The sequence below is a fragment of the Sus scrofa genome, chromosome 2 (assembly GCF_000003025.6).
Source record: "Sus scrofa isolate TJ Tabasco breed Duroc chromosome 2, Sscrofa11.1, whole genome shotgun sequence".
Classification (NCBI taxonomy): Eukaryota; Metazoa; Chordata; class Mammalia; order Artiodactyla; family Suidae; genus Sus; species Sus scrofa.
Window position 1 is genome coordinate 8134648 of NC_010444.4, and position 10282 is coordinate 8144929.

The window sequence follows — 10282 nt, forward strand, 5'->3', positions numbered from 1 at the left end:
CTCTTCCTTGAAACACTCTTCTTTATTGGGCATTTGGGACACCATACATTTTTTCTTTTCTTTTCTTTTAATATTGAGGGCCGCACCCATGGCATGTGGAAGTTCCTAGGCTAGGGGTCAAATGCAAACTGCAGCTGAGACCAGATCCAAGCTGCGTCTGCAACCTATGCGGCAGCTCAAGGCAATGCCTGACCCTTAACCCACCAATCGGGGCCAGGGATTGAACCCACCTCCTCATGGAGGCTGGTTGGGTTCATTGCTGTTGAGCCATAACGGGAACTCCATGGCCCTTTTTCTGAAATGCCCATCCGGTGGGCCGGTTAAAGCCCTTTGAGACTGCAGGCCCAGGGTTAGGGGACTGGCATGCTGGGCACCGCCCGCCTGGCCAGGGCCCCTCCCCCACCCCGACTTTGGCCCTGATGTTCATTTCACCAGAAACTCTTACTCCTCCTCAGCCCATGGGTCCCAGCTTAGACAGTGGGAGCCTCACACAGCTGCCCAGGCACACTCCCTGGGGCTCCCGATGCCTTGTTGCTCTGCCTGCCTTATGCCCTCTCCCCATAAGACTACAGGCTTCCTGCCATCGAAGGCTGGGTTCTCTCTCCTCTGCAGCTGTTAATGTCGTCAGATGCAGTACGTGGGGCAAACTTTTTTTTTTTTTTAATTATTATTTTGTCTTTTGAGGGCCGGTATATGGAGGTTCCCAGGCCAGGGGTCCAGATGGAGCTGCAGTCACTGGCCTATGCCAGAGCCACAGCAACCCCAGATCCGAGCCTCGTCCTGCAACCTACACCACAGCTCACAGCAACAATGGATCCCTAACCCACTGAGCGAGGCCAAGGATCGAACCCACGACCTCATGGTTCCTGGTCGGATTTGTTAACCACTGAGCCATGATGGGAACTCCACATGAGGCAAACTTAAACTCCTCTTTATTTGAAATTCAGATTTCCCTGGGTGTCCTGTGTTTTTGTATGTGAAATTTGGCAACCCGAACTTCTGAATCCTTGGGACCCAGTTCAATGCCTGACAGAACAGCTCAGTGCTCAGGAAATATTCACCCAAGGAATAATAGTGGCAGCGATGGTGGCAGCTCCCTAGAGGAGGTGACACCTGAGCCAAAGCAGATGGAGCTATTAGGTCATGGCATCGGTGAGCCCCTCCGTGGCAAGGCCCCCAATAATGGGTGAATAGTGACTCCAAAAAAATTTGTCCTAGGCCTACCTGTGAATATGAGCTTATTTGGAAATAGGACATTTTCAGATGTAATTAAGTTAAGGATCTCAGGATGAGGCCATCCTGGATTGAGGCTGGTTCTAAATCCAAAGACTGGGGGAGTTTCTTTCATGGCACAGTGGAAACGAATCTGACTAGTATACATGAGGATGCAGGTTTGATCCCTGGCCTCACTCAGTGGGTTAAGGATCCCGCATTGCCTTGCACTGTGGTGTAGGTTGCAGACGCAGCTTGGATCCCGCGTTGCTGTGGCTGTGGTGTAGGCCAGCAATGGCAGCTCTGATGGGACCCCTAGCCTGGGAACTTCCATGGGTCCTGGGTGTGGCCCTAAAAAGCAAAACCAATCAATCAAGCAATCCGAAGACTGGGCCCTTATAACAGAAAAGAGAGGGAGATTTGAGAGCCATACACGGAGGGAAAACGACCATACGAAGCTGGAAGCAGAGACTGGAGGGAAACAGCTGCGAGCCGAGGAACAGCAAGGGTTTCTGGAAGCCATCAGGAGCTTGGAGAGAGGTTCGGGTTAGAGTCTGTCTCAGAGTCTCTAAAAGGAACCAACTCAGGAGTTCCCTGGTGGTGCAGTGGATTAAGGATCTAGCATGTCACTGCTGTGGCACAGGTTTGACCCCTGGTCCTGGAACTTCCATACACAGCAAAAATGAAAACAAACGAACGAAAACCAAGAAACAAAAAAACACTGCGTAAAAGAAACCAACACCTTGATTTTGGACGTTTGACTAAAATTAATTGCTGTTGTTTTAGGCCATCCAGTTTGTGGTATTTTATTGGCAGCCCTGGGACATTCACTCCCAAATCTCCCTCTTTCCCAAGTTCCATCTATAAGATTCTTTCTTCATGACCCTTTGCCCCAGAATCCCTCCTAGTACCGGATCTCTTGTCCAGCCTATAGTAGCCAGCCACCCAAATGGCCCCAGCAATCCTTACTTTCTGGTATTCATGCCCTTACACAGCCCCTCTGACACTGTGTAGAGCGGACTTGTGTGTGACGATGAAATACCTCGGAAGTGATGGTATGTGGGTCTCAAGACTAGGCTATAAGACTTAAGCCCAAGCTTCTGCCTTGGTCTCTTGCATCTGGGGAAAGCCAGCTGCCATGTTGTAGGGAGCACAAGCAGCACCAAGGAGGCGAGGAAGGGAGGCTTCTCACCAACAGCCAGCCCCCTCTGGTTGGCTAAGTGATGAGCCGCCTTAGAAGACAATTGTCCCACAGCAGTCCAGCCTGCAGAAGACCAAAGCCCAACCAACATCTTGGTAGCAACCCCACGGGAAGACCCAGAGTCACAACCACCCAGTGAAGTCATTCCTGAGATTCTGACTCCCAGAAGTTTGGGTTGCTTGTTACACAGCCCTATTGTGGCATAACTAATACAAGGCAGTTAAATGTCATGCTTGTTACTCTCCACGTCGAGGTCCACAGGCCCCACCCTTGGCACTAGAAGTCAACAGTAGGCAACAGTTGGTGGCTGGTTTTAGCAGTGACAGCTGGCCTCACTGGCCTCAGGAAAGTGAGAGGCAGCCAGACTGCCAGGGCAAGGAGGGGGCCGGGCAGTCATCACGTCCATCCCTCTTTGACATCCAGGGAAGCCAAGGCTGGAGAGGGGCCCAAAGGTGGGAGGGGGGCGTGAGATGTCCTACTTGGAGGCCCACAGCCTCTGCAGGTCTTTTCCAGGCAAGTCATGCCCCATCTGAACACGCCCCTGAGCCCAGAGGCCATTGTGCCATGCAGCAGTTCCCCAGGAGAGTGGGAACAAGGCACCCCAGAAGAGGTGGCTTAAATAGCAGAGGTTTATTGTCTCACGGATCTGGAGGCCAATGTCAAGGTGTTGGCAGGGTTGGTTCCTTCTGAGGGCTGTTTGAGAGGGAGGCTTCTCGGGCCTCTGTCCTGGTTGGGCAGGGGCCATCTTCATGATCACATGCTGTCCCCCGTGTATGGCTGTGTCTTCTTAGTGTCCCCTTTCTTACAAGGACACCAGACATATTGGACTATGGCCTGTCCCAATGACCTCACTTAATTATTTTATTTTATTCTTTATTTTATTTATGTTTACATTTTTTTATGACTTTTTTGTCTTTTTATGGCTGCACTTGTGGCAAATGGATGTGCCCAGGCTAGGGATCGAATCGGAGCTACCGCTGCTCTCCTGTAGCATAGCCACAGCAACGCCAGATCCGAGCTGAGTCTGCGACCTGCAGCACAGCTCACGGCAATGCTGGATCCTTAACCCACTGAGCGAGGCTAGGGATCGTACCTGCATCCTCATGCACACTAATTGAGTCTGTTACCCCTGAGCCACTATGGGAACTCCCCAGTGAGCTTACTTTAGTGTAATGACCTCTGCAAAGGTCCTATCTCCAAACAAAATCTCATCTTAAGGGACTGGGGGTGGGACCTTCAACACAGGAATCTGGGGGAGAAGCCTCTTTAGGGTCACAGTCTTTCCATAATTTGTTCCTTCCTGGACTCTTTCTCTCTGCCTCCCTGCCATGCATCTTGTGCCCATGACAGACCTGACTAATTCCTCCCGGCATCCTTTCTGCTGAAGCAAGGAGCAGCTCAGAGCCTCACTGTCCACAGTCTCTGGGCAACCCGTGTACTGATAGGGGCTGGTTAAGCCTTTGCAGAGGGAGGAGTTCCTGTCATGGCTCAATGGTTAATGAACCCAACTAATATTCATGAGGATGCAGGTTTGATCCCTGGCCTCGCTCAGTGGGTTAAAGACCCGGTGTTGCCGTGTGCTGTGGTGTAGGTCGCAGACACGGCTCGGATCCCGCATTGCTATGGCTGTAACGTAGGCCGGCAGCTATAGCTCCAATTCAACCCCTATCCTGGGAACTTCCATATGCCACAGGCATGGCCCTAAAAAAAAAAAAAAAAAAAAAAAAAAAAAAAAGACTTTGCAGAGAAGCTGGAGGGGTCAGGGGAGATGACGGACAATAATTGCTTGTTGAGTGAGTGACTGCCTACTTCTCACCTGCCAACAGTTCAAGGTCCATCAGCTTTGTTCCAGGTTATCTGACTCTGCAGACTCACCACTGGGTCCTTTAGGAACTGCAGCTCTATTTGCAGGGTTTTTTTTGGTGGGGTGGGGGGGCTGGGGGTGCACCCATAGCATATGGAAGTTCCCAGGCCAGGGACTGAATCTGTGCCACAGCAGCAACCGGAACCGCAGGAGTGACATCACCAGATCCTTAACCAGGGGAGTTCCCTTCATGGCTCAGTGGAAATGAACCTGACTAGTATCCATGAGGATACAGGTTTGATCCCTGGCCTCGCTCAGTGGGTTAAAGATCCCTTGTTGCCATGAGCTGTGGTGTAGTTTGCAGACAAGGCTCAGATCTGCCATTGCTGTGGCTGTGGCGTAGGGCCAGCAGCTGTAGCTCGATTCAACCCCTAGCCTGGGTGCCTCCACATGCCTCCGCACCCCCCCCCATATACCTCTGGTGTGGCCCTAAAAAAAAAAAAAAAAAGCTCCTTAACTTGCTGTGTCGCAAGGGAGCTCCCCTCTTTGCTGGTTTTCATCCTAGGAAATGTGGGCATCTGAAGGCCATGACTTCAGGACCAGAACCCAGGTGTAACAGGGAAGAGAATCCTCTCCAACTTCCTTCTTCTATTTGTAGTTCAGCCAACAAACATCTCTGAATGCTCTAACGCACAGAAAGTGCTGTGTCGGGGGATGGGGAGGGGAGCAGGGAGCAGGATTACCTGTCCACCCATGAGCCATACTTCCTTCTTCCTTGGTATCAGAGCCCCCACTGCTCAGGTGATGGGTGGAGATCGCTGGATGTCATGGCAGCTATGCCAGAGCACGAACAGGATGAGTCTGCTCCAAGCATGGGACTCCGATGCCCCTTTGCCAGGGACTGGTTTAAGGAGCACAGACCTGCTCGGGAATTCCTGAAAAAGGTTTTTCTCCCTGACGAGGGAGACATGACAAGGAGAAAGCCCCTGCCCTATGGCCCTGCCCTCCTGCTCTGGAAATTGTCCTCCGAGGATGGGATGCTTGGAGCAGCTGCAGCCATCTGGTCACCATGAGGGGAAACCGCGGATGCATGAAACAGAGCTGAGAGATGAGAAACTCCTGAGGCCTTGGTGGCCACTAACCTCCACATTTCTGTTTTTATTTTTATTTTTTTGCCTTTTGGAGCCACACCCGCGGCATATGGAGGTTCCCAGGCTAGGGGTCAAATTGGAGTTACAGCTGCCGGCCTACCCACAGCCGCAGCCACGCCAGATCTGAGCCGCGTCTGCAACCTGCACCTTTGAATGCTGGTTTCTTCTAGAACAGCTGGATGTGTCTTAAATGGAAGGATGTAGACAGAGGACTCTGGCACCAGCCGGCCTGAAACCAGTTCAAGTTCTGATACTTTCAAGATGTGCGATCTAAGGAGGTCATCTTCTGAAGCCTCCACTTTTCACCTGTAAAATGAGGATAATTAGGGCTACTGTGGAGGAAAGTGAAATAATTTAGGCAAGCGTTTTGCACACGCTGCGGTTGGTACCCATGAGCATTCAGTTTGCTTGTTATTCATCCACTAATGTATTCAACCATAGTTATTGAGGGAGTTCCTACTGCGGCGCAGTGGAAATGAATCCAGCTAGTAACCATGAGGTTCAGGTTCGATCCCTAGCCTGGCTCAGTGGGTTAAGGATCTGGCATTGCCATGAGCTGTGGTGTAGGTTGCAGACACAGCTCGGATCCCGAGTTGCTCTGGTTGTGGTGTCCTCAGCTGTAGCTCCAATTCGACCCCTAGCCTAGCCTGGCAACCTCTGTATACCGCGGGTGTGACCCTATAAAAAAAAAAAAGCAAAACAAACAAACAAAAACAATAGTTATTGAACATCTACTATGTCCTTGCACTAACCTGGGGCCTGGGGAATACAGTGGTGAACAAATAAATAATAGGAGTTCCTGCTGTAGCACAGGGGCTTAAGGGTCCAGCATTGCTGCAGCTGTGGTGTAGGTCACAGCTGCTCCTCGGATTTCATCCCTGGCCTGGCAACTTCCATATGCCTTGTGTGTGGCCATAAAAATAAATAAATAAACAAATAAACAAATAATCCTCAGAGAAGCTGGCACTTTCTATTATGTTTGTTAAGTCTTTGCCTACAAGGAACTCCTAATATGTTGGTAAACCAGGGAGATTTGGGAGTTCCCTGGTGGCGCAGTGGGTTAAGGATCTGGGGTTGTCACTGCTGTGGCTCTGGTTACTGCAGTGGCACAGGTTCCATCCTTAGCCCGAGAACTTCCACATGCTGCAAGTGTGGCCAAAAAAAAAAAAAAAGAAAGAAAGAAAGAAAAACAAAAAAATCAGGGGAGATTTGGCAGAAGTGATTTTCCTGGGACCTGGCAGTGTAGGTACCTTGCAGTGAGCGGGGCTGGGGCAGTTTGGAGGACTCTCCCGAGGAGATGGTGCTTGGGAGACTGTTTCCCTCAGTAGCTATTTGTGGTGCACCTGCTGCTGTAGAGCTGTGTGGTGGGGTGGGGGTGCAGAGGTGAGGAAGACAGAGGCCCTGTCCTCTCAGGATTCAGCCTCAGGGAGGGGACAGACAGGTGGACAGGTAGGCAGTCCCATTGGACTGTGATCAGCGCTGAGATGGAGTGGGGGCAGATGTCCCAGACAGAGTGACACTCAGCTTCCTTTCGCAAGGCAAGTGAGAGTTAGCCAACAAGGAAAGGAGTAGCATCCCAGGTATGAGGAATCGCATCCTTAAAGGCTCCAGGGGAACTGCAGGATGCTGGGTGCGGCTGATGTGAAAGCACAAGTGAAGTAATGCTGCAAGATGTATCATTTCAGAGGCTGTGGTCGCAAGTGACAGAAAACTGAAATCAACCAGGCTTGAACAATCAAGGGAAAGTGTTGGCTCACATGACGAAAACGTTCAGGAGTTCCTGTCCTGGCTCTGTGGAAACAAACCCCACGAGCATCCATGAGGATGCAGGTTCGATCCCCGGTCTCGCTCAGTGGGTTAAGGCTCCAGCCTTGCCGTGAGCTGTGGTGTAGGTCACAGATGCGGCTCGGATCCAGCGTTGCTATGGCTGTGGTGTAGGCCGGTGGCTACAGTTCCGATTCAACCCCTAGCCTGGGAACCTCCATATGCCATGGGTGCAGCCCTAACAAGACACACACAAAAAAAGAAAGAACGAAAGAAAAAGGTCGGAGGGTCAGTAGGTTGAGATACCAGTATCTCTCCCCCTCCCCGTCTCTTTGTGGTACCCTCCACGAGGCTGGCTTTCCTTGAGGAGCAAAGATGGCAGCCAACACGCCTGGCTTAGCTTCCTAGCCTTCATCTCCTATTCGTGAGATGCCGATTGGGCCTGTTTAAATTGCTCGTCTACTTCTGAACCGATCATGATGTCCGGGGTCTTGGGAAAGGCTGACACTGGGGTGGGATCAACTCCACAGCACCACACGGATCCCCAAAGGAGAAAGGCCAGAGGGGAATGGATGTCAGGAGGCCAGATTTTGAAGGAGATTATCCAAGGATAAGGAAAGGCAGAGGATTGACTTGATTAGATTGGATTTGAGAAAGAGTCCCCTGGCTGTTGAATAAAGAACAGATTAGAGGGGGCCGACAGAGGAGGCAGGGAGGCCTGCTGGGAGGCTATTTCCTTAATAGGGTGAGAGGGAGTGGCCATGGGGAGAAGATCCACAGAAATCAGAGGCAGCTGGGCTCGCAAGAGAAGCAGGAAGAGAAGTCCAGCGTAATTCCCAAGTTTCCACTTCAGGTGCTGGTGGGAAGAGGGGGCAGGCAGTGCAAACGAGTATTCAAGAGGCAGAGAGCCATTTTGGACGGGCTGAGCGTGTGGTGTCGGAGAGAAAACTGAGCACAGAGGTCCAGAAGGCAGTTGGTTATGGGGGTCCAGAGCCCACAGCCGGGGGAGTTCAGGGGAGTTCGGGATGTGGCGTGGGACTGGAGGATCAACCAGCTGCAAGGGTTTGAAGGCAAAGAGGACGGGAGCCAGCTGGGAACTCACGTCCAGGAACAGGAGTGGCCTTCTCTGCTCAGTCCTGCCCAGAGGTGGAATTAGTCCAGACTCGTCAAAGTTCCTTGGGCTTTAGAGATAACAGCCACGAGGGACCTTGGCGAGAGCAGCCTCTGCGGCGTGGCAGAGGGTGACAGGACACTGCAGTGAGTTGTAGAGCGAGTGGGAGGTGAGAACAAGGATGAAGGGGTGTGAACGACACGTTTAAGAAGCCCAGCTTTTTTTTTTTTTTAAAGGCCACAGGTGCAGCATATGGAAGTTCCCAGGGGTTGAATCGGAGCTGCAGCTGCCAGCTACAGCCACAGCAACGACAGATCTGAGCCTCATCTGCGACCTATATCAGTGCTCATGGGCAACACCAGATCCTTAACCACTGAGTAAGGCCAGGGATCGAACCTTCATTCTCACAGGTACTAGCTGGGTTCATAACTGCTGAGCCACAGCAGGGAACCCAAGAAGTCCAGCTTTAGAGAGAGATAGAGAGACAGAGAGAGAGAGAGGAGAGAGAAGGCAGCAGTAGCTTTAGAAAGGAGTAGCTGAAGGTGAACTTGGGAGAGAGGAAGGGGGGCGTTGTGTGTGTGTGTGTGTGTGTGTGTCTTGCTGGAGATGCAGAGCCTGGGAGTGAAGTTGGCCTTGAAGGGACATCTCCAACTGGAGGCCAGAGGGAAGGGGTGGAATCTCTGAGTGTAGGGGCAGGCTTTGGAGGGGTTCTCCTCTGGGAATCCTCAAGGTCACGGGCTAAGAACCATGCAGCACGTGAGGTGGTGGAGGAGGAGCATGGAGAGAAGGTTGGGGAGAGCAGGAAGGGTGTTTGCAGCCAAGCCAGGAGCACTGAATGTGCCCTGCCAGAGCAGAGCTGCCCGGCAGGGGCCCGCAGTCCTGAGGGACTGGCCAGGCACGGGGCATGCAAAGAGGTGGGCGGGGCCAGGGACTGCGGGGGGTGGGGTGGGGGGAGGAGGGGTGGTTGCATGGGGCACCCGGTAGGGCTCAGCAGGTGTTGTGAACAGACCTGCTCTGCTGGATCCAAGATACAGACTAGAAAGGCCTTGAGTATGGGGCTGGGAGAGAAGTTCCCTCTTTGCCCAGAAGGCAATAGGGAACCATGGATGGTTATGGAGCAGAAGTGGGGCCCGATCAAAGCAGTATTTGAGAATCCGTATCTAGCTATGTTCACGTGATGGATTGTAGAGATCAGACCGAAGGCAGGAATCTAGGGCCGTAGACAAGTCAGAGGAAGACTGTCAAGTGTCAGATGTTGCAGAGCAAGAGTTTTAGCTCCAGAGATCAGACCTAGGAGCCCCAAGTGGCCCTGGCCTTCAGCTGGTCCACAGAGCTTGGGCCGACCCACTGAGCAAGGCCAGGGATTGAACCCATGTCCTTCCTCATGGATACTGGCTGGATTCCTTTTTGCTGAGCCACAGCGGGAACTCCAGCCCTGGGACATCTGGACCCTGGAAACTTGCCCCAGGAGAATGGGCTCCTCCGGATGCTGGGCTTAGCCTCCCGGGAAGGACCTATGTGGCCAGGCTGAGCTGGGACCCCTTGGTCCATGCTGTCACCACCAGAGGGCACCAGCTGTTGCCCAGGTGAGCCCAAGGAGAGGTCCCTTTCTGGGCTTCCGGAGAAACAGAGGCGGCTCCCAGGTCTGGGTCCAGGGAGCCCCCATCGCCTTCTCATCTCTAAGCTCCCTCCACCTTAGTTCCCGCGTTGCTCAGGGAGTCAGATTTCGTGGGTGTCAGGAAGCCTGGGGTCTCTTTGCTGACCTCCAGCCTGGCTCTGCTCTGCCCGCCCCCAGCGCCACTCACAGATGTGCTCGCCCTCCCCCCCGCGCGGCCGCAGTGCTGAGGCGGTGCCAAGCACCGGATTGTCACCTCTGTCACCTTCTCTCAGCCTCTTTACAACCCGAGTGGGAGTGTGGGTCAGTCCGGGTGGGGGTGGTTACTAACTGGGCCCAGAGAAGGGGAGGGCAGCGCCCTGGGCCCCACAGCCTGCCAGTGGGTCCGTGGGGGGGTTTGGTGGGAGGGAGGACTTGAACCCCT